This window comes from Humulus lupulus, chromosome 5 (assembly GCF_963169125.1).
Source record: "Humulus lupulus chromosome 5, drHumLupu1.1, whole genome shotgun sequence".
In the NCBI taxonomy this organism is placed as follows: domain Eukaryota; kingdom Viridiplantae; phylum Streptophyta; class Magnoliopsida; order Rosales; family Cannabaceae; genus Humulus; species Humulus lupulus.
The window spans coordinates 118,363,315-118,389,429 of NC_084797.1; positions in this window are offsets into that span (position 1 = coordinate 118,363,315).

The window sequence follows — 26,115 nt, forward strand, 5'->3', positions numbered from 1 at the left end:
CACGAGCAAAATAAGGGAAAGCAAGCAACAACACTTAGAATATTTTTCAAAATTTTTAGATATTGCACAAAAATATATTTTCTTATGCTATGTTCGATCATGCAAGAAAATGTTATAGTAACAATTATAATATAAAAAAAGAGATGTCTTTACACTGCGAGCAGTACTGCTCGGATGTAATTAAAAAACTAGCATAAAAGTAAAAATACCTTGGGCAGTAAATTTTCTCAACATCACAAATAGGTGTTATATTTGGGTGTTATAATTACAAAATAACAAAAAGAAATATGTTCATTGAGCAAAAGGGTCTTGATGGGGCTACTAGTCAATGGTTGCTCTAGTCTCCTCCTCTCCATCGATCCCCATAGCCAAAGCAATTTTAGAAGATGCATGGGCATTTTTCTCCTCCTTCAATCGAGCAGTGCATCGAGCAAGCTTGGACTCCCTTATCTGCTCGAGAAGATAATCAAAGTTTGCACCTTGATTGTTCTTCCAAAACATGTAAAAGCAGATGAAGTTTGCACCTTCAAACCTCTCCAAGTTGCTAGCATTAATCTCCCCGAGCTATTTCACATTGTCCTCCAGCTCACTGGCCTCCTTCTGACTCGCGACCATTTCATCTTGAAGCTTGACCGCCTCATTGTGGTTAGCCTTGGACACAGCCTTATATTTTTCTTTTAAAGCTATGGCCTTATCCAAGACCTGCTTGGTCTTTTTCAGCACCTCATTAAGGGCCTTGATTTGGTCCTCTACTACTTTTTCGCTCCTCATCAAATTTGGAGCTTTCCTCTTCAACACGATGTCACCCGTTATTTGTGGTTAGGATGGCCTGCGAGCAGCATAAGAATGATGTTAGTGAAAGAAAAAAAATATTAACCAGAAATACAACAGAGTTAGAAAAAAAACTTACGCTAAACATTTCATTGAAACCACGACCTATGACCTGGTCAGTTATTAACAAAGGAAAAGAGGCAAAGGCCTATTTGCTGAGTTGATGTTTGGCCACTTTTTGCAGCTTGTCTATTGTGGATTTGGAGGCGTTGATCAGAATCTCGTTTACAGAGGGACCTCCCCCCTCTCGGTGGAAGATTCAGGTTGAGGAGAGGGAAGAGGAGTAGTGGTCTTTGAAGGAAGAGGACTCTCCACTGATCGAGACTTCTTACTCGGAGGTGCCTCATTGGTACCTCCAGCTTCTCTCTTGCTCAATTTATTTGAGCCAGTGGTTTTTCCTCCCGAGGCATAGATGTCAAAAGCGATGATTTCCTGCATGAATGAAAAAGGGGCAAACAGATTAGTTAAAGTGTCTGCAAGAATTTATAAAGATCAACAAGGAAAAATTATAAGTATTATACCCGTCTAAAGTTACTGGTCGCTAAGTTACTATTGCTACAAACATTATTCTCCTCGAAGAAATCCGAATTAAAGCTACTGGTTGGAAAAATAAAGTTGCCATTCTTGTCAAACATACTACTAGGAATGGGCAACATATTTAAAAGACTTGAAACATTCATACCATTTTCATCCTCGGGCGAGTCATATACCCGACGAGGATGATCAAGTGTTTTTTATTTTTCCTTCTCGTAGGAAGTTGGAATAGGTTATGGTTAAGGATTAGAGCTTGGTTCCCTGATGGTGACCCCCATTGGATGGAGCCTGGGGGTTGGAAGGCATCTTATGGTTGGGAGACGTCATCAATGCCTTCTTCTGTGGCACTCTCAGCAGTCGATTCCTTCACATCTTGGTGAGGCTTCAAAAGTCTGACTAGCCTTAAATTATTTTCGGTTGCCAGCTCCATGACACTCTTCTCGACAGAGGTCATGTTGGCTAAAGCCATGACCCTCTCTACCATGCCTTGGGTAGGCTCTGGTCGGAACCATGGGCATATATTCAACAAAATAGACTAAGACAACGGAGAAAGAAGCGGCCAAAATTGTGAACAAATTCAGGAAGAAAAAATTACCTCCCAAAGTGAAGGACAAGTTGTCTACTACGAGATCGATGGTGAGGAAATAATCTTGGAAGTATTTACCAACATTAGACTTGTATGTTATATCGGTCGGGAATTTATGATTAGATTCTTGATGGCAGAAGTGAAAAAACCTCGTATTATTATTTTTGTTGGGGTTGGATTTAAAATCAAACGGGTAGTTAATTTCATGGGGAGTGGGTATAGGCCATTTTTTATGGTGGTTAAGACTATAGAGTGTGGATAACAACCTATACCCATTCGGGGTTATTTGAAAGGGAGAGATGTAAAAATAGTTTGCCACCCCTCGGAAAAAATCGTGCAGAGGCAAAGTTTCCCCTGCCTCAATATGATACCTCGACCAGGCACTATAAGCGCCACCAGGCACGTTTACCCTCTGCTCTAGTGTTAGCTTGTATAAAGTAATCCCAGAGAGGCCATACTTCTTGGGATACTTTGCCACTATCCGAATAAATATGATGCTAGGAGGGGCAATGTACTAGGGTACATCCCTTTTTATGACTTGTTTTACAAGAGCATAGGAAAGGAAAATCTCAGGAGATTGCTCGGTTCTTACGAGTCGGTTGTTGGTCGAAGGACCCTCAGCATTGGCCGCATGCTGGCCAATGTGAGGATCAAGGATCTTTTAATTTCTCTAGGAAACATGCTTTACTCGGGCCATGGATAGGTTGGTTTCTTGTGGTTTTCTTCTGGTTGGGTTAGGAGAAGGACTTGAACTGGGAAAGCTGGTTGATGGTATTGGCTGTGGTGGATCTTTTTGGAATAAAAAAAGTAGGCTGCTTGGAGTCTACGAATAGCACATTTAGGAGATCTTCGTCTATTGGCCTCTCACCTCCCCAGGGATCGTGCATTAATATCTGAGAAGAAGAAGGGGAAGTGAGAATCTACGACCAATAGGGTGAGGACTAAGAAAAAATAACGACTATTCGTGGAAACTAATTTAGTCTTTAGCCAACCAGCAGTATTTAGCATCAAACAGACTCTAGTATATGAGCAGTGAACGTAACAGATCAAAAAGAAAAAAAAAATTCAAGAAAACTTTTTGACTTCATCATAGGCAAGAAAACCCCAGATTTGTTCTGAGACCTAAAAATCGAATTTTTACTTCAATTCCTGACCCAAAATTAGTAGTTATACCCTGATAAAGTCTTCCTAACATCTTTACACTCCTAAATATTACCTAAAACACTTATTCAGACCTAGAATGCTACATTTCTTTTACCTAGAAACTGACTACTCTCAAGAACACATCAAAAACTTCATAGTAGTAGTTACAAAAAGAAACAAATCGTCACAGAAGCATAGAAAATTTGACGAAAAATGGAAGGAAGTTGCTTGAAAACTTACTTGAAGAAAATATTGTTGAAGAAATCGGATGAAAATCTTCTAGAAACACCTGAGATGTGTCTCAGATTGCTTGAAGAAAGTTTGAAGAAGTTTTGAGAGTTCTTGAAGAAAGAGAGTGTAAAGGTAAAAAAAATGAGAAACAAGGAGGTTATTTATACTGAGTAGGTTAGTGAAAAGTCATGATAAAAAAAAAGAGGGTTTGGAGCCATTGGGAAACACAAAGCCGACAGTTTTTTCCTTGGAAACTATAAAATCATGATTATTTACCTTTTTGAGGAAGTAAAAGCATAGTTGGATGTGACGGGTCGATGAAAGCTGGCCGAATAAGTTTATTTGATGTTGATCATAATAATAAACTTGGGGGGCAAATATTCCCTAAGAATTAGCATGATCACATGGCATAAACATAAGGCATGTGAAGGCATGTGATTAGACATTTATTGAGGACATGTCGACCCTCGGCCAGACAGGAGAAGAAAACATGCTATCAGACACATTCAGAATTTATGCAAAGCAGCAGGAAAAGAAGTTGACAAAAAACATGCGACCAAAGCTGCTCGATGGAACACAGTTAAAGCTCAAATCTAGTTAAATGTACAGATATTTGCGAGATATCTATTATTTTAAATATAAAGTGTATTATTTACATATTATTTTATGATTACTTGTTGCATAAGTTACGCAAGGCCCATGGCCTATCTATGTACATTCTTGAGTCTATAAATAGAGGATTCAAGGATTCATTATTTTTTATGTCGTAATTCTTTACTTTCAAAGAATTATAAGAATCTAGTGTTGTTATACACATTCTTGTATCCTCTCTCTTAGCTTGTGAAACTTGATTGATTCTAGTCATATGATTGCAGGTTTTAGGAATTTACATAGATAAGAGTACTAAGTGGGCGTAGGTCATTACCGATTAGCGGGGCTGGACCACTATAAATCTATGTGTCATTTGTTATTCTTAAGTTCAGTTCTTACATCATGTCGTTTATTTGACCCAGTATCATTTGCCCAATCTCGGGTCAACAAATATTTTTTTTTAATATGATTTAAATTAAATAATTAAATAAGTTGTGACTGATCAGTTTTATTTTAAATAAAATAAATATTAATTAAATTAGTTAATTATCTTTATAAACCTGAAAGAAGCGATACTTTCAGAAGAATTTTAATAAGTTGTTTTTTTACTATCAGTCTCTCTCAAGAAAGAAAGGATAGAATTTTCTAAACCTGAAATTCTAGAAATTTCCATAGCCTTTCTCTTCTCAATCCTCTCTAGATCGCATGTGTTGAGTTCATCTAGAGAGTCCAAATCAACCTTTGAATCCTACGTTCCCACACACATCCTTGTGTGTTTGAGGATTGGCTTGGAAGGATAAGGTGTGAGCTTTCAGAAAGAATAGGAAGATCGTTGATTTATACAAAAAGATTCAAGGACACTTGATAGGCTACGAGAGGTAATCTTTATTCATTTTATGTGTTATTTAATATATATATGTATGATCTTGGCTGGTATTAATAAATTTTTAAAAGATCATTTTCCGCTGCGTATTTTGATTTTCATATTTAATACCAACACCTAACTCAAAGCTAGTCAACATCTATGGGGTGTTTGGTGTAAGGGTTCTACTTTGTGGGCTTTAGTTGAGAGGGGTTGAGAGTAAGGGAATCTCAAACTCAAGTGTTAAAAGAGTTTGAGATTACCCAAAAAATACATTAAAAATGGGACCCACTTAAGAGAAATGCTAAAGGGCACCAGTGGTGCCCAATGCAACATGAAAGTGGCGTAGCATTATTGGTGCAATCCAATATTAGGACCCACACCATTTGAATTTGTAACTAATATGGAGTATCGATAACCAATCATGGGGAACACTCTCGTGTAATGTTGGGCACTGTAAGGTGCCAAATAGCAGCACTCCCCACTTAAACATAAACATTTCACTAAAAATCCTACCAAACATAGGTTTGGTTTCACATTCCCATTTCCACGAACCCAACCCCCCATAACAAACAACCCCTTGTGTAGAGTTCAATGGCTTAAAAAAATTCAATGATAAGTGAATAGTTTAAGTAGTAAATAAATGTAAGTCCCATCTAAAATGGTTAGTGCTGATTGTTATTGAAAGAGGGTTAAGCTTAAAATTTTTAATGAAGTTCATTTGAGTGCAATAAGCATCTCAAAAAATAACTAATATGTTGTAAGAACTTCACCTATGTGAACTTAGAGGTGGTGTCGACTATCATAGGAGTTAAAGTTTCTCCCTAGAAAGTTCATGAATGGATGAGCACAAGGCCATAGTAGAGTTAAGAGCAAAGTGGGGAAATTAGTGATCTAGTGGAGGGGTGTGAGGTATCATCAATTTTATCAGTAGGAATAATTGGTTAAACACTTTTATGCAACCAAGGATTTCGATAAAGCTTTGTAATGTTTTCATTAAGATTGTTATCCCTCAAAATTCAAGAGATGACGTGGCGAATGAGAAAGCGGCACGTGGCATCACAAGTCATGGAAAAAATGACAAAGTATTGGAAAAGACCAATGAACAAAAATGGATAGGTCCAGGACCTATAGGGAAGTCGACTAGACCTAAACCCCATTGGGGTGGTCTGCCTGGCCCTAGCCCCCTAGGGAAGGTCAGCTTGACCCCAACCTTTAGGGGTGGTCGGCCTAGCATGAACTAAGGACCACATGGGGTGGTCGACCCACCCTATTCTTCATAGGGTGGTCGGCTTAAACTCCCAAATACATTTTGCTAGATAAAGTTCACGCTCGTTCAAGCTGAAATCAACAGGTCTAGCACCCAGAAGATCAACATGCCTAGCACCCAGAAGATACTCAGGCCTAGCACCCAGAAGAGCATGCCTAGCACCCAAGATCTAAAGGGTCATCAGGCAGTCTCATAGACCAACCAAGACTTAGCATTTTCTTGAAGGTTCCAATCATGCATCATCAACCACGATCTAGAAAAACGACGAGAAGACCCATGATCTCATAATCATGGGAAGGTGGACATGTATCTCCAGTCCCAATGGTCGTGTACCAAACCACAATCCCTAGTCTTGTTGATCATGTAACAACCCTTGAGTACTATAAATAAAGGACCCAGGGCTTCATCTAAAGGGATAGTTTTTTGGAGGGAAAAAGGAGACTTTTGGATCGATCATTTGATTAACTTTTGGGTAAATTTCTGATGAGTGAACTCTTCAGTTCATCTTTGTAATTTTCAATCGAGTAATTCAATAATAAATACTAAGTAGATTAGGTTATTATGATTCATCAGAACATGGCTGAACCACTATAAATTTTCTGTGTGTTTTGTTTAGATATTTGTACTTGTTGACGCAGTTTTTTGCCAACAGCGAATTAAGAAAATGACAAGGTTGAATTAGTGCTTGATGATAAACCAGAGTAAGAAAATAACTCTCAAGAATAATGGTCTTTTTACGTGGTTCAGTGGTTAAAATCCACCTAGTCCACGAGTCTATATTATTACTGCTTTTCTCTCTCTATTTGGACAGAGTTTCGGTATTACAAAATAATCGTCCCCTTTCCTGTCCAATATTCTCAGTATTTATAGAGAAATTCCTTAGACAAGTATGGGTAACCGCGTGAGTCAATCACGGATTTACACATTATTAGATTTAATACGAAATATTCCCATTTATACTAGGATATGATCTGATCATGAAATAAATAGTCTCCTAATATTTGGGACATTAAATATTACAGGCTGGCCATAAACAATCGTGTATAGTATCCGGGTCTTTGGGGATCCGCGGATACGCCATATCTCCAAGTTACCCCGATCTGGATATACCATCGAGCTCATACTATGGAGGTCGTGCCTTATAAATATTATAAGCTCGCGCTTATCAATTTATACATCCCTAGCTTGTACAACCATCATGAAAATCATGCTGTCTACATGGAAAATACATGGACTCCTTGGTTATTTCTTCCATGCATTTATTTGCCAGCTGTACATGATCTGAGTGAAAGACTCGTGCTGAAATTAGGATACACATTTGCCCCCCAAGTCCCTGCTCGTGGTTTATGACGTCACCTTCTGACCTACACAGTAGGGAATTTTAGGCTTCTAATGCAATAAACCATGCCTACCCACTACTCGAGTACTAGACACGTGAAACACTACAATTGGCGCATGTTCGGGTTTCGAGGACTGCAATAAATGTCTTGTCAACTTTTTGCCGCCATTTTGTCCTTTGAAACATAGCCCTTGGATCTTGTACTAACCAAATCAGATGGCTCAAATTAATCTATGTCGTTTACGTATAAATATAATAGACAATTTCCACAGTTCACCACCTTTTATTCGAAATCTTTCTTCATCTTCTCTCTTCTGCATTTTCAAACCCTTTTTCTTTCTCAGAGAAAAGAAACCCAAAAACCTTTTGTTTGCAAAATCTCTCAGAAACCCAGCTACTCAATTACCCAGGAGCCTTCCAGGAACTCTGCCTTACGAAATCTACCTCTTCTATTGACGAACACACTGTAAGTATTATTGTTTCGAATAAACTTTTTCTTTACTAATTTCTGTGTTTTATTTACCATGCTTCACCGTAGTTAATATTAGGTTGTTTTCTCAATGTTTTTGGCACATAAGCTTCAACTTAGGTTTACTGAGAATGTCTTAGAATATTTCTTAAAACTATGATATTCACAGAATTAGGTCATTTCTGGGTAAATTTTGGTAGCTTATGGCAAATTTTAGGAAATACCCATTCGGGATATAGAAGATGAAAGGTTAGGGTTCAACGCCAGATTACTTAGGAACATGCTTCTTGGGTGGTTTTTCTCTAAACCACCTTCCAAGGACAGTAGTGGCCAGATTTTCTGACACACGGATCCCTAAACATCAGGGGTCTATTGAGAAACCGAGGCGCGTAGCGTAGGGTAGAGTGTGGGATCACGCAACGGGCTGAGACTAACCCAGCTCGTATATTAGAGATAGCCTTCTCCCCCGTACATCCGTGTCATAACCTTTACAAAATCTTGGATCGCCTACTAAGTAACTCATCATTCTTGTTCGTTAGGCGATCTAATGGCATCCAAGAATAGCATACCCAAGAAGAGCGTATCCAAGAAGAATGCATCTGGCTTGTCTGCTCAGCAAATAAACAAGGGAAAAGAGATCGCCTCCGAATCTCCCCTTCCTCACTTCGGCCCAGTGGTGGAGAGGGCGATTGTGGTCGACCCTAAAGCATTCTTCGAGGCAGGACAATCGCCTCCAAGATTACGACCTAAGGAAGGGTCAACAAAATTATGCTGAGCCATAATATAGAGGTCGGGTCCAAAGTCCTCATTGCCCGACCTCCGTTCGAAGGGGAACGGAGCTGCGCGCCTCTCCAGGACGACTTCGCGGCCTAGAGTGACGAGCATTTAAAGGCGTGGGCCTTCCTTCCCCTGGATCAGTACTTTTCCGACTTCCTGAATTATGTGAAGTTGGCACCTTTTCAGCTCCCCCCCAAATTCATACAGACTTCTGGCGGGGCTGAAATATCTCTTTTTGAAGCACGAGTGGGAGGTCCCCACTCCAACAGATATTTTATACTTCTTCTGCCTTAAAGCTAGCAAGAGCAAAAAGGGCGAGGTGACAGATTTTACTACCTCACCAGATTCCCAAACTCCGCTTCGGTCATCGAGCTCCAACGCCACCCCAACGACTACAAGGACCAGTTCTTTATGTTGAATGGGTTCCGAAACTATGAGCATCGGTACTTCAACTGTCCTCGTAAGTTTTCGTCCTTTTCTCAGCTCATAAAATCATTTTTTTAAGACATACTCCTTTTGCATATACTAATTGAGTCTATTATGTTTTTTTTTGCACAGCCATATTCGCGAGGACGGAGAAGTCAATGACCCTCGGGGGTTAGTATGAAAAATTGTCTGGGCTCCCACCCAACGAGAAGGATTACCGCCAGCTCGTGAATGATGTCACGATGCTGGCGTGTAAATTGATCAGTGAAGGCCAGACATTGGCCTTAAGAAGGACCTGGGCTACCTTTCCGGTAGTCCACGAGCTCCCGCCTTCCCAAGAAGAAGACTCAGGAACTGATGAAGCTGAGGAGCAAGAGGAAGACAAGGTGCCTCTTGTGTGGAAGAGGCGGGTTCTTGAGGCTGTTCGGGAACCTGATTGAGAACAAGTTGCGTCGGGGGCAGCAGTCGGCCCCTCCGGCCAAGGTATCCCATACCCTTATAGGGAATTAGATAGGGATGTTGCCGACTTTAGGCTAGTTAGATTTAACCCAAATCAGCTCGTCCACCTCCACCCTAACAATCCAGACTATAACATTTCCCTACTCGAGTGTGTGGATCACTTAGTGTTGCACCATGATATGAGTTACCCTAGAGGCACTATTGTTGTAGATAATAACTCAACCTTTAGGTCAGCCATTTTTGAGGAGTATGGGACCAATCGTAGGTCGTGGCCTTCTTTGCTTCAGGGCGCCTTTGCCCCTGGATTTAGGAAATATTTAGATGAGTCTAGCCTCGAGGTAGAACCTGAGCCCGAACCTCCTATAATCCAAGAATTTTTAGACTTAGATTCCCCTTCTCCTGAAGTAGCTCCAAGGCCAGAGGTCGTGATAATAGACTCTGCCCCTAGCCCGAAGGGTAGGACCTTTATTTATTTCTTTTGTGTATGTTTCTGACTTTACTTGTGAATTAACTCCCTTCTTATTCTCTTCGGGCAAAGAGATGGAATGATCTGAAGCTCCTTACCTCCATACAACTTTCTAGGGCAGAAAGTCCGGCTCGGGTCCTGTTATAAAGAGGCCTCGATGTACAAAGAAAAGATACACCTCAAAATCCCCTGCTAAGGGGAAAGGTGCGAGCTCAACCGCTTCGGCGTCTATCATGATGGGGAAGAGGATTCCTCCTCCTCCTCCTCAATTTGTGCCTGCTCAGGACCAAGTAATACAAGCTGATCCCCCAGCTCCTCCTATCTCAGCTGCAACTGTGTGCATCCCAATTGATCCTCGAGACCTGTAGAAGATCCCCGATGCCTTTCGGGGAATCCTCTACAAGACAACGAGCCACGTGGTGGGGCATGCTTATAAAGCCAACCCAAGAGACCTGAAGATGATAGAAGAGCGGAGCCCAGAGAATGTCCTGGAGTCAGCCTTGGGGATGACCCTCACAGTAAGATATCATTCCTTGGTGAAAAAAATTTATTTTCATCTTGCCAAAGTATACATCTAACTTGTCTCTTTATTTTTCAGTCTGCCCTGGCTCAATATCGCAGTATAGCCTGAGCTAGAACTAGAAATGACAAACTCCAAGCTGAGCTCCAAACTGCCAAGGCCGCCCTGACTGTTGCTCAAGAAGGCAAGCAAGCTGCCATTGCAGCTGCTCAAAATGGCGAATATGATGCCAAGTTCACCCTTGCATCGTCTCAAGAAAGCGAGCAGGCCACATAGATAGCCTTGGCTGCTCTCTAGGTCAAAGTTGCTGAGGCCAAAGCAAAGTAGCTAGAGGCTGAGGTTGTGGTTAAAGAAGAGAAGGCGGCTTCATTGTCCTCCATGGAAGACATGTCGTACCATTGCTGGGCTTTTAACCAGGATGGCAAATTTTCTTTCATGGCTCCCGAGCTATGGGATCCACACCTTGAAAAATTCAAGGCCCGGATCTTACAAGAACCATCAGAAACAGGGGACGCTTCTACAGCGGGCTAGCAGGAGATTGAGGAGGTCACGTCTTCATAACGTCCTAGAGGGGCTCAATGAAGTCTTCATTTTTTTGCTCTTTCTTTTTTTTAGTTTGTTTGTAAATAATTGCCCTTGGGCTTAGTTTGAGGTTTTTCTCCTCCGGACAACTTGAATTTCAATACATATATCTAACTTTTAATCTATTTGTCTTTTCCTTGATTATCTCTCATGTTTATGCTTTCTTATGCTTGCACATCGAGATTTTAGGAATTGATTTTTAGATCGGGATAGATATTTTGAATTTGGTTATATCCAAATTTAATTTGTTGATTTATATCATACCTGTTAAGTGCCAGGCCTTGGCCCCGGTTATATCCAGGATTTTAAATATTTTAAACTTAGTTTGTGTTAGGTTTATTGACATCTTGAGATTCTAAAAAAGCCATCGAATATTCAATTTTGCTAACTTCAAAGTTTTGGACCTGGTTGTATCCAAGGTTTTAAGTGATTTGAACTTAGTTCGTGCTAGGTTTATTGACATCTCGAGCTTCTAAAGAAGCCATCGAATAATCAATTTTCCAAGCTTCTAAGTTTCCGACTTGGTTGTATCAAGGATAGTTTTATACCTGGTTATATCCAAGATTTAAGTAGTTAAATTTTTTTAACTCAATTGGCAACCTTGTTCTGATCCACCTTGGGTTATATGCCCCCCAAGTAACCAGAATGTATAAACTTTCTTGGTTGCTTTTACAAACATCGATACACGAGCTTAAAAAAAGACAATTATTTAAAACCACGCCAGCAAGAAAAATTACATAATAATCCCCCATTATTTAATTAAATGGCTTTCATAACTAAGTCTTACATAGGTGGTTGGTAATACTACTAGTAATACTTCTTTAAGTGCATGGCGTTCAAGGTCCGTGGGACTGCTTCTCCACTAAGTCGAGCTAACTTGAAATTTCCCTCACACAAAACTTCCACGATCTAATGTGGTCCTTCCCAGTTCAGGCATAAAGCCCCGTCTTTAGGATCCTTGTTTGCCAAAAAGACCCTCCAGAGAACTAGGTTGCCCAGTCCAAAACTACGTCTTTTGACCTTAGAATTAAAATAACGAGTGATGTTCTGTTGATAGTGCGCAATCTGTAACTATGAATCCTTTCACTTTTCATCGATCAGGTTGAGAGACGCGTTAAGTAACTCATCATTCCGCTCCTGGCTAAATGTCCTCAATCTGTGCGTGGCTACCTTTGCTTCAACGGGAAGGACGACCTCACTTCCAAAGGTCAAGGAGAAAGGAGTATGTCATGTGGAGGTCCTGTGGGAAGTTCGGTATGCCCAAAGTACTTACGGGAGCAGCTCGGGCCATACTCCTTTGGCCTCATCTAACCTTTTCTTAAGGCTCATCTTTAGGGTCTTATTCACAGCCTCGACCTGTCCATTGGACTGTGGATATGCAACCGAAGAAAAAAATTTAATAACTCTGTGATTTTCACAGAAATCGGTGAAGAGATCACTGTCAAACTGGGTTCCATTATCTGACACGATCTTTCCAGGAAGCCCAAATTGGCATACAATGTTTTTCACCACAAAGTCCAGGACTCTCTTTGAAGTGATGGTTGCCAAAGGCTCGGCCTCTACCCACTTCATGAAATAATCAATTGTCGCCACCGCGTAATGAACTCCTCCCTTTCCCATAGGTAAGGATCCTATTAAGTCAATTCCCCATACTACAAATGGCCACGGGGATAAGATCATCGTTAGTTCGACTGGAGCAGCTCGGGTGATTGTGGTGAAGCGCTGGCATTTGTCGCATTTCTGAACATGGGAGATGGAATCTTTTGTTAAAGTGGCCAAAAATAACCCTACCTTAATATTTTTAAAGCTAGGTTTTTCCCCCCAACATGATCTCCACAAAAGCCTTCATGCACCTCTTGCATAATGGTTTTAGCCTCCTCAAGAAGAACACACCGTAGAAGAGGTAGTGAATGACCACATCGGTATAATGTTCCATCCACTATCACATACCTTGGAGCTTGATAGAGTATTTTTCTCGCATGCTTTCTTTCCTCAGGTAACCTTCCGTTGTAAGATATTCCACTATAGGGGTCATCCAGGTCGGCCTAGTGTCAATCATCTCGACCTCTACCATTTTTTCTGCCACGCTGGGACTCTCCAAGAATTCCACTGGTACTACATTCAAAGTCTTAGCTTCCTTGGTGGTGGCAAGCTTTGCCAAAGCGTCAACATTAGAGTTTTTCTCACGAGGGATCCGTTCAACAGTATTGTATTCAAACTCGGATAGGTCTCCCTTCACCTTAGCTAGATAAGCTGCCATCTTGGTACCACGCACTTAATATTCCCCCAACACCTGATTGAGCACGATCTGGGAATCGCTTTAACACTGGACGACCCTTGCTTTCAATTCATTTGCCACTCTAAGTCCAGCTAACAAAGCTTTATATTCGGCTTCATTGTTGGATGCTTCAAATCCGAATCTCAGAGCTATATGGAATCGATGCCCCTCCGGATAGATTAATATGTTTTCAGCTCCGGACCCATTATCGTTAGATGAGCCATCCACGAATATTCTCCACAACTCCTACACCGGTTCCTTCAAAAACTCCTCTTGAAATCCGGTACATTCAACCACAAAATCAGCAAGGGCGTGGCTTTTGATCGAGGTCCGTGGTGCGTATAGTATCTCGAACTTGTTGAGTTCAACCGCCCATTTTAGAAGATGTCCCAACGTTTCAGGATTTTGCAATACCTGCCTTAGAGGTTAGTCAGTCATGACGTGGATTGAATGGGACTGGAAGTAGGGTCTAAGCTTCCTGGAAGCTAATATCAAGTAGAATGCTATCTTTTCTATCAGCGGATACCATGATTCAGCCCCGAGAAGTCTTTTACTTATATAGTACACTGGTTTTTGAGTACGATCTTCTTCCCGAATTAACACGGCGCTGGTTGAATTTTTTGTCACGGCCAAATAAAGGAACAAGGGCTCTCCAGATACAGGCTTAGACAATACTGGGGGCTCGGGCAAATGCATCTTTAGGTCGAGGAATGCCTGCTCGCACTCCTCAGTCCATTCAAATTTCTTGTTTCCTCTAGAAAGTTGTAGAATGGAAAACACTTGTCAGTGGACTTTGAAATAAATCGGTTTAGCGCTGCCACCTTTCCAGTCAGGCTCTGAACTTTTTTACGCGAGCTGGGCGAAGGCATATCCAATAATGACCTAATTATTTCTGGGTTCACCTCTTTCCCCCTTGTATTGACTATGAATCCCAAAAACTTTCCCGACGCCACTCCAAAAAGTACATTTCTGGGGATTCAGCCACAAATTATATTTCCTCAAGATTTCAAAACATTCATTTAGATCGGAAACGTGGTTATCGACAGTCTTAGATTTGACTAGCATATTGTTGACATACACTTTCATATTTTTCCTGATTTGACCAATGAACATTCTGTTGACTAATCGATGGTAGGTAGCCCCGGCGTTCTTCAGCCCGAAGGGCATAACTTAATAACAATACACATTTGTTGGAGTCATAAAGCTAGTATGCTCCTAGTCCGCAGGATTCATCACAATCTGGTTATATCCAGAGTACGCATCCATAAAGGACATGATCTCGTGTCCCGTGGTGGCATCTACGAACTGATCAATTCTCGGCAATGGGAAGCAATCCTTAGGACAAGCTTTATTCAGGTCGGAGAAATTGATGTAGGTCTGCCACTTTCCATTCAGCTTCAGGACCAGGACATGATTCGCAACCTAGATCGGATATTTTGCTTCACGGATGAACCCACAAATTAATAACAAAGCTACTCCTTCCAATGCCTCAGCTTGGACTGTTCCCAAATGTCTCTGTTTTTGGGATTTCGCAGGCACGCTTTTATCCAAGTTTAGGGTGTGCATGATCACAGACGGGCTTATTCCCACCATGTCTTCATGAGACCAGGCGAACACATCTAGATTCCCTTGTAAAAATTTAACCATCTCCTTTTTCCTATCATCGCCAAGATTTTTCTCAATCTTAACGACTCTTGAAGTGTCTTTGGGATCTATATTTATCTCCTCGAGCTCCTCAATATCTTGGAGCTCTGACTTGTCCTCGCCCATTCATGGGCTGATATCATCACTTGGGGTAACATCTCTACCCTTTGTTTCTTGAGGTTCTTCCGTCCCGGAGGCAACTTCCACTTCTTGGGACTCCTCACCTCCGTCACTTATTGCCATTGCTTGCTGTCTGTGTTGTGTTTTTCCCTTCGTGGAAATGTTATAGCATTCCCTGGGAGCGAGCTGATCGCCTCTGGCAGTTCATATTCCCGCAGATGAGGGGAATTTGATTGCTAGGTGGTGGATAGAGGTTATGGATTCAAATGCCATCAACGCAGGGTGGTCCAAAATCACATTGTATGCAGCTGGACAATCGATGACCACAAACTCAAGAAGCTTGGAGACAGTTCATGGACCTTCACCCAATGTTACCACTAATTCGATCGTTCCGATAGCTGCCAACCCTTCACCAAATAACCCATATAGAATCATGGAAGTTGCCTTCAGCTCGGTTATAGACATTCCCATTTTTCTAGGGTGGACCTAAAGAGTAGATTCACAGAACTTCCATTATCTATTAGTGTCCTCCTAACTCTCCGGTTGGTGAGTTGAATTGTTATGACCAGAGGATCGTTATGTGGGAACTAGACATGGCTGGTATCTTCCTTCGTAAAAATGATTGGTTGTTTTTCCAATCACTGCTGTTTTGATAACCATTGTTCCGGGGCGAACTCTACTTCGTTATGGGATTTCAGTTCGTTGATATATCTCTTCTAGGCACCTCTTCTCATGCCTGCCAGATGACATCCTCCCAAAATGGTGGTTATATCTCATTTAGTTATCGGAGGAGGATTGTCCTGATTCACCTGAGTTCCGACTTGATTTACTGGAGCTTCCAGAACTGACAGAGTGTTTTGTCCAGCGGGCTGACTGGGAGTTGCTCCATTCCGGGCGTACTAAGCCAAAGGTCTTGCTTTGATGAGAGTCTCGATCTCATCCTTCAGGTGTCTGTAGTAATCAATATTATGACCGATATCATTGTGGAATCGACATAATTTCAAAGGATCTCTCTACGCCCTTTGATTCTATAACAGTTCTCGTTTCTTCCATGGAAGGCGAGCAGAATTTGCCAAGAAGACGTGTTCTTTAGCATCGTTGAGATCGGTATATGTTGTGTAGACAGGTTTAAATTTCTCCACGGACTTGTTTTTCTTTGTTCCATTCTGGTTACCCTCACCATTTCCCTTTCTATTATTATTTCCCCCTTGGTTATTCTGGGCAACGGTTTGAGCTGTAGCTGCTACATCTGTTACCGCTCCAATGGGAAGTACAGGGAATTGGCTGGTTCCTGCAATGGAAGCTCGCGCCTCTTCTAGGTTAACCCACCTTTGAGCTCAGTTCAAGAACTCATCCATGGTACTAACTCATTTCCTCTGTAGCTCTTGACATAGGTTGCCTCCAACAGGGATTCCCATCCTCATTTCCATGAGCTTAGAACTCTCCTCGGCATCTCTAGCTCACGTAGCAACATTGGAAACCTACTTAGGTATGCTTTCAACGGTTCACCGGGCTGTTGCTTTACATTTCCCAGAGAGTCAGCTTTAATCTGAGCTACTTGAGAAGCCATGAATACTCTCTTGAAATTAGTAGAAAAATTCTTCCACGAGCTGATTGAATGCCTTTTGTACTGTTTGAACCACTGCCTAGCTGGCCCAATCAGAGTCAAGGGGAATATTAGGCATCTTAGCTCGAGCCGTCAAACTTTAACAAATCTAGCATCCTGAAACCCTATGGATATGCAGTCGCCGCAATATTCGGGGCGAAAAGCTCAAGCTCATCCTCTGAATCACACTCATCTTTCTCTTTTTTTGATAAAATCCTTTTCATTAGCTCCTCCATCTGAGCTAACCTTTCGAGGGTTTGGTCCTTGGTTCCTTGGTTATTCTAGGGTTGTTCAATAGCTCCCGTCCTATCGTACGCGTTCGGTGGGGTGTTGTCCCTCCAAGTTCATGCTTGGTTTTGTGGGGCATTCCAGTTATCACGTACTTCAGAAGGACCTCCCCCTTGACGAGTGTAACCAACTCCTTCATTTCGGGCTGAATTTCTTCTCTGTGAGTTTAGGCGATCTCACAGATCAGGCTGTGGATCGAATCGAGGACTTTGAGCCAAACTTAGGTGATTTCTCATATCACCTTCAGATCTGCCACTTCGATGGCTTTCAGTCCAATAACTTCCATTAGCGAAGCTCACTGCTCGCGGTTGAGGCTGAGGATCTGGATTATTGACAGGTGTCCGTGGGACATAAGTAGGGGCAGGCGAAGGAGGATTTCTCTTGCTGTCCCCATAAGCAAGAATGTTCCGTGCAGAACGAGGTGGTGTCAGATGTCTTATGGGTGATGGGGGATGCCTGACTGGCGAGGCAATTCTTGTCCCATCAGGGCAACTCAATTAGCCCGCGGTCACTCTGCCCCACCATTTCTAGCTCTTTGCGTCTGGCGATCAGATTGTGACGCAGGAGGGTTGGTTGGAACATTTTTTCTCTGTGATCCTGCTCCAACTCCTCCTTGTAAGTTTCCATGGGTATTCCCAAGCACGTGCGACGGCGGTACCAAACTTGGGGTCGCAGTTCTAACCAATCGACTGACCTGTCAATGACCCCTGGGAGGGCCACTAGGTTGAGCATTTTAGCAATCTCGCGCTGTGGGCATAGAACTTGGGGTGGCAGTTCTGATTGACCGACTTGGCTTGGATCGATTATTCCTATGGGACTTAGGAGACCCACTTTGCCTCTTTCCAACATTAACGTCAGTTGCAAGAGGGGGTAACCGAGCCAAAACCTCATCGATTTGCCTGTTTTCCTTAGCAAGATGGCTTCTTAATTGCATCTTTTCCATTTCCACAGCAGTTAAGTAGTCTGGGTTTGGATTCGGTGGTAATGACGCCAAACTCCCAGTATCGCCGTGGCCCACTGGTTGCTTTCCCGGTCGTTGCTGAACTTCAAGGCCATGCTCATTTGAAACAGCGGTATGGTGGGCCCCCTGTCCACCAGGCTGTTCCATCTCATTGTCGTGCATCAAGTGAGTGACCACCATGATGAGATTTAATTGGGATTTTGATGAAAGCACTAATCTTAACTCTCAATGAAAGCACCAAACTGTTGACGCGGTTTTTCGCCAACAATGAATTAAGAAAATGACAAGGTTGAATTAGTGCTTGATGATAAACCAAAGTAAGAAAATAACTCTCAAGAACACTGGTCTTTTTACGTGGTTCAGTTGTTAAAATCCACTTAGTACGGGTCTTTCACTCAGATCATGTACAGCTGGCAAATAAATGCATGGAAGAAATAGCCAAGGAGTCCATGTATTTTCCATGTAGACAGCACAATTTTCATGATGGTTGTATGAGCTAGGGATGCATAAATTGATAAGCGCGAGCTTATAATATTTATAAGGCACGGCCTCCATAGTACAAGCTCGACGGTATATCCAGATCGGGGTAACTTGGAGATATGGCGTATTTGCGGATCCGCGAAGACCCGGATACTGTATACGCTCGTTTATGGCCAGCCTATGATATTTAACGTCCCAGATATTAGGAGACTATTTATTTCATGATCAGATCATATCCTAGTATAAATGGGAATATTTCATATTAAATGTAATAAATGTGTAAATCTGTGATTGACTTACGCAGTTACCCAAACCTGTCCAAGGAATTTCTCTATAAATACTGAGAATATTGGACAGGAAATGGGACGATTATTTTGTAATACCGAAACTCTGTCAAAATAGAGAGAGAAAAGCAGTAATAATATAGACTCATGGACTAGGTGAATTTTAACCATTGAACCACGTAAAAAGACCAGTGTTCTTGAGAGTTATTTTCTTACTTCGATTTATCATCAAGCACTAATTCAACCTTGTCATTTTATTGATTCACTGTTGGCGAAAAACCGTGTCAACAGTTCTCTATCATATATTAACATTTATATTGTTCAAAATGTGTCATATATCATACATACGACCGTTGGACAATTTCACAGGTCAACATTTTGGTGCTTTCGTTGAGAGTACGAAATCAAGAAACACACTTTCATCAATTTTACGATGCCTCCAAAACCCAGTCAGACGAAGAAGATCACTCCCAGGGATTCCACCACTCAGGATCCCTTCGATCCCGTTAACGAACCTCGGGTGGAGGTTGGAGATCAACCTGATGCGGAGAATCCACAGGATGTTCACCAGGAGGAGATGACCCAATTTCTGGCGAGGCAGAAGGGCTTTGCTGCAGAAATTTCCCTCTAAAGGGCGACTATGGAATGACAATGATGGGAGATAGATGAACAGATCCAAAGGATGCTCCAGAGGGACAAGGAGGCTGACTGGAGGCACCAAGAGGCTATTGTGGCCCTGGAGGCAGCTACCCAGTTAGCCCGAGCTAACACTAAAGCTGCTGCTCAGGCAGTGATGGAGGCTCAGGCCAAAGCAACACTGATGCATGACGACAGTAACAGGGAGTTCCAAGGGAGAAGTTGAAGCCCAAGGACGCTCTCAGAGCTACTTTCCCAGAGACAGGATGAAGAGGTGCAATCCAAGACCGCCTCCTCCGTGACTAAGAAGAATAACACTTCCTCTCGGAGTAAGAGTGTTACCAACCTGAAGGCCCCCTCCCAGGGGGACAGACAAAAAGGCACATGAGAGGAAGGTCAGACATCTGAGAGGCATGAAAAAAATGGAAATGGTCGCTCAAATTCTTAGAGTCATGTAGGAGAAGAGGCTCAAAGGCAGGATCGCACCAGCAAGAGCAAGGCGGACCTACCACCCCTTCACCCTCAGTCTCACAAGGGAAAGGAACTGATGAGCAACACCAATACCATGTTCGATAGTCTCAGGAAAAATGCACAACCTCAAGATCTAAGGGAAGTTATCAATAGGAGAATAAATGCTCAGGAGGGGGTACCGAGAATGTCTACCCCACCTGGAGGAACGATCCCACCAGCAGTGCAAGCTCAGATAGATGCACTCACCACGACTATTCAGGGCCTGACAAAGAAACCTTCCAATATTGAGCTGGCTCATTGAAGTGGGAGTCTGTTCAGCGCCAAGATCCAAGATGTTTAACCACCACCGAAGTACAAGACCCCAAAACTTCCAACATACACTGGGAAGGAGTACCAAGTGCGACACATTGGAAAGTTCGAGGATCAGATGGAGTTACTCGGTGTGGAGCATGATTATAGGTGCAGGGTATTCCCTACAACTCTCTCTGACTCAGGTTAGGAATGGTATTGGAAATTCAAACCTGGATCCATCACTTCGTGGGAGCGATTCAGGAAGGAATTTTGCAATGTCTTCAGTGTTGGACAGATTCAACCAGTTTATGCCAATCAGCTAGCTGACATCAAGCGAGGGAAGGATGAATCCCTGAAGTACTACATCCAAATATTCATGAGAGAAGCAAACTGAGCATCCACGGTTGGAGATGAAGGGAAGTTCATTGCCAATGCCTAAGTAAAGAGATGCTTGGTGGATGTTGGAAGCTCAGTAGATATCATCTACAAATCATCCCTCGAGAAGATGAAGCTCACAATCAAGGACCTGACACCTTGTTCCCAAGTGATATATGGGTTCACAGGAGAAAGCCTAGCACCAGCAGGAACTATCAAACTATCGGTCACAGTGGGGGATGCCTCTAGGCACGAGACTGTGATGACAGAATTCCTGGTGGTAGATTGCTCGTCGGCTTACAATGTAGTACTCGGGAGATCCCTCTTGATGGCATTAAAAGCAGCAGTGTCTATCTGGCATCTGTCTTTGAAGTTTCCCACAAGCGTAGGGCAAGGATGCATACAGGGTAACCAAAGGGAGGCACGGGAATGCTATAACACGTCTGCGGTCAAAGCAAAGAAAGGACCATGTGTAAACAATATGGCGGTGACCTGTTGCGAAGGAAATGAAGGAACTGATGCATGGAAGTTGACATTGAAGAAAACACTCTACTAGAGCCAGGGGCTCCTTTTAACGAAGATTTGTTATTGTAACAAGTTTCCTAAAGCGAGGGAAATTATATCGAACCTTGCTTTGGGGATGACATCATGGGGGTAGGACCAGTCGAAGATCTTGATGAAGTCCTACCAGACGAATGTCAGGAAGGAACTAAAGGTGGAAATTAAGGCACGGTTGGTAGAATTTTTGAAGAAGAACCAGGATGTCTTTGCCTGGTCACATAAGGACATGGTTTGAATTTCTCCGTCCGTGATAAGCCATGTCCTCAATGTGGAAAAAATCTACCCACCGATGCAACAAAAGAGGAGATTTCTTGATAAAGACCGATCTCAAGCCCTAAAGGAGGAGGTCGAGCAGCTCAAGGAAAACAATTTTATAAGGGAGGCCTTCTACCCAAACTTGGTATCAAACCTTGTGCTGATCCCAAAACCAAACAAGAAGTGGAGGACATGTGTGGGCTTCACAAATCTGGGCAAGGTCTGCCCCAAAGACTGTTCCCACTACCCAGAATAGACCAACTGGTCAATGCAACTGCAGGTCATGAAATACTCTCATTCATGGATGCATATTCTGGGTATAATCAGATAAGTATGCACCCTCTCGACGAGGAACATACCGGCTTCTAAATAGACAAGGGATTGTACTATTATAAGGAAATGCCATTCAACTTGAAGAACGCAGGAGCTACCTACCAGCATTTAGTGAATGGCATGTTAAGAGACTTGATCAGCAAAAATATGGAGGTATATGTCAATGACATGTTGTTCAAATCCAAATAAGCTAGAGGGCATGTTCAAGACTTGGAGGAATGCTTTGCAATACTTAGAAAGTATTGCATGAAGTTAAATCCTCTCAAGTGCTCGTATGGAGTTGGTTCTGCTAAGTTTCTCAGATACATAGTCAATTCACGTGGAATCGAGGCTAACTCCGAGAAGATCAAAGAATTGATCGACATGAAGTCACCTACCACAATCAAAGAAGTGCAAAGCTTAATAGGGAGAGTAGTTGCCCTCAGTAGGTTCATATCAAAGTCTACAGACAAGTGTGTCCTCTTCTTTAACTTATTGATGGGTAGCAAGAATATCTAATGGACCGAGGAATGCGAGAAAGCTTTCCAAGCCTTGAAGGAGCATCTCACTCAACCTCCCGTCCTAGCAAAGCCAATAGATGGTGAAGTGTTATTCATCTACTTGGCAATCACCGAGCATGCAATCAGCATTTCTTTGATGAAAGAAGAGAACAGGGTATAGCACCCAGTGTACTAGATCAGTAAAATACTAGTAGGTGCAGAGTCTAGGTATCCCCCTCTTGAAAAGCTAGCCTATTGTTTATTAATCACCTCTTGGAAGCTTCGTCCATATTTCTAAGCTCACTCAATCTGAGTCCTAACCGATCAACTACTATGACAAGTTCTTCAGAAGCTAGAGTCCTCGGGATGGTTACTCAAATGGGCGGTGGAATTAGGACAGTTTGATATCACTAATCATTCAAGGATGGCAATAAAAGGACAAGCATTGGCAGACTTCATAGCCGAGGGCACCAACCTTGAAGACCCTTCCTACCATTCGACGGATGGAGATACCGAGAAGGAAGGAGATACTCATGTATGGAAGCTATATGTTGATGGAGCATCCAATGAACACAACTCAGGCATAGGAATCATACTGATAGCTCAAGAGAATCATCAAATCAACTGTGCTCTCAGATTTGGATTCAACGCTTGGGGGGCATATAGTACATACCAATCGGGGTATACACGAGAAATGAGGGCATCAAGTTTTTCTAGGACATTTGTTCAACATGTATTTCGAAAGCAGAAAAAACAAAAAAGGCATTGGTAGGGAGACTCATAGCCATGTCCTTTATAGGGTGGTTGGCCTATCACCCATGGGGTGGTCGACCTGACCGTTTTGTTCGTGGTACTTGGTGAAGTATCGTACTACTCACATTACCATGTTGTTAGCATAAAAAATGTAAAGGATAAAGGTTAGTATGGCGTGTGAAATGCATGTGTTTAGAGTATATTGATACCTGAACCAATGAGGTTTGTGAGTTGATATACTTAGTAAGCATTGGAAATAAAAATTTCCAATCAATATGTTGAGTACTCATAACATAAAAAAGCATAAAGGCATAAAATGTCATATGTAAAAACTGTCAAGTACAAGCTGCCCCACCAATGGCACAAAAGGAAAGACAAAGAATAAAAGACCAAAAGAAGACTAACTAGGGTGAGGAGTGTCATTTGAAAGACCACCCTAAGCCTCAGCAGCCTCACAAGCTAGACATTTCTTAAGCTCCTTTGCTCGCTTCTTCTTGGGGAGGAAATCCAAGTTCATATTTTTGTTGGACTTCCAGATCAAGTAGAAGCAAGAGAAGGCAGTGTCTGAATACTCCTCTCGTGCCTTGTCTCGGGCAGCCTTGACCTCTTGCTCCTTTTCGACAAGAGCATCCTTCCACACTTGGTCCATTTTAGCAATCAGCTTCTCTTTCTCATCTTCGGACTGTTTAAGTTTATTGGCGAGTTTCCCCTCCACCTGGGTTACCCTGAGGGTCAACTCGGTCACTTCCTGTTGTTTGAGCTCCATGGTACTACGGAGAGTGTTGATCTTTTCATCTTTCAAAGAAATTTCTGCATGCCTAGAGCCAAGAACACACCTAAGGTCTAGTACCTCCTGGTGGGTTGCTTCAAACTCAGAGCGAAGGTTGGAAAACATAGAGGTATAGTCCACAGACCTATCACAGACATGGGAGACCAACATCAGTGCCTGCAAAAAGCATACAAGTGTTAGATAACATCAACACACAAGCTAACCAAACAAAAAGAAAACTTTAGAGGAGTTACACTCTGAATGTCAATGAGTGACTTCGTGAGGATGGTGCTCAAGTCCTCATTCTCAATCCCATTAAAGGTCATTGTCATCTGCTCCATATGGGATGCTTGGTCCATAATTGCACCTAAATTTCGTATGGCAGACTGGTGTGGCACAAATAAGGGATCAGGCGCAGAGGAGGAGGCACCCGCATTAGTGATACTGGGAGGAACAGGCATGAGCAAGGATGGCTCTACCTCTGCGACAGGACTAGACGCCAGTGGAGCCGAAGGAGGCACCTCAGGAGGGACCACTGTCATCGGCTCAGGCTCAACCCTGGTCCTCTTGGCCGCTCGGACAGAAGGGCTAGTCTCAGTTGGAGTCAACCTTTGTTGGGTGTGAACAAAGTCGAACATATCTGAACCTGCAAAGGAAGATCAAATATTAGCAGGATATCAAACACAAATGAAACATAAAGTAAAGATGATAAAAGTGTCGAACCTTCTAAATGAGATTCGGGTTCGAACATGGCTTCTTCAAAGTCATATGAAGCAAATAGTGAGTGCGTGGATGCACCCACCTCATCACCCTCCTGTCCAGCTAACATGGAAGAAGAGGGTACCTCCTCGATATGAATATGCCTCGAGGATTCTATGGTGTTCACAGGCTCGGTACCATCTTCATCTGGATCATCAGCAACAGTAGAAGGAAACAGCCCGACCTTCCTAAGTTTCTCTGAAGTAATGAGAACCCTAACGTTCTTCTCCTTAGGGGTCATGGCAATCAATGCCTTGGCTCTAACATTCATGGCATGGGTCGGGAGCGGTCTATAAAAAGACCCAATGTGCTTGAACTTGGAGTAGTTGGCCTCTGCATCTTTAGGCATATCTAAACTCCTTGGTGTTTCCAAAAATCTCTTCCAAGAAGGTGTCGATACCCTCGCTTTTATAATGGTGAAAGTGGAAGTACCCCGAGTTACGCTGAGAAGGGTTCATTTTTAGTTCAAACAAGTAGTGGATCTCATGAAGTACTAGAGCAGCCCAATTTCTACGATGATAGATAATGTACAACGCAGATAATAGCAAGATAGCATTGGGAGCCAACTGAGAGGGACTAATGCTGAAATAATCCACCACACTCCTGAAATACAGATGAAGAGGAAGTACAGCGCCATACGTAATGGCAGAGTGTGCCCAAGCACACATACTCAAAGGGGGGTCCTCAGCTCTGTTGTCCGAACCAGGGATATTGATGGAAACACCAGAAAGGTCGAAGGACTTCCTTAAGTTCTTTACCTTCTCTTTAGTCATGCCAGAGGCAGCCCCTTTGAACCAAACCACCTCGTAATTAGTAGGGCGAGGCTTCTCAACCAATTTCCATATGATCTCTCTAGCAAATGTGGCCTCGAAATCTGATGAATGGAACTCTTTTTGTTGTTTCTTCTTTTGTTGCGCAGCTATCTTGATCTTGGGAGAATGGCGAGCCACCTTAGGCCGGAACTTGTGAACAGAACGCTCTTGAGGGTGAGTAGCCTGGAAATGAGAGCCCTCGGTATACTCTCGCTGAGAAGAAGAGTGATGGGGAGCCCGACTGGTATCCCGGTGAGAAAGGCATTGTGAGAAGTCTCGCTGACCAGACAGACTCCACTGAGAGGAATGACCTCGATGAGATGTGCCCTAAGAGCCACGGGGAGTGTAATGCTAAGAAGAGATCTGAGAAGAGACAGGCGAAGAGCCCTGAGTGATGTGCCTGGCAATGTGAGGATCATCTTCGGAAGGTTGTCGAGTTATCTATTTTACTCTCGCCATTGGGCTATACCTTCTCAAGAAATCTTCCTCACTGAATACATATAGAGCGAAATGAGGGAGAGTCATGTTCACCCTTTCCAACAGCTCTTGGGGAGTACGCTCGCTCAAAGACTTGTTAGAAGAAGAGGAGCTGGACATCTGCAACAAAGAAAGGATAAAAAGTAAAGTTAGTATATCAACGTAATGAAGCTCCCTACTAGGAACCATATAGGCCAGTAGCTGGGAGCATATCTATTACTAAGGAGCAAAAGTGAATAAATCAAAGGAAAAGTTGATCAAAGTCACAAAGGTGGGTCAGCCTAGGCCCAAAGCTTACAAAACGGGAAGGAAAGGTCATAGGTGGTTAGCCTACCACCTTAGGCCGACCACCTTAGGATACAAACTTCAAAAAAATGCCAGAGGGATAAGGTTCAAG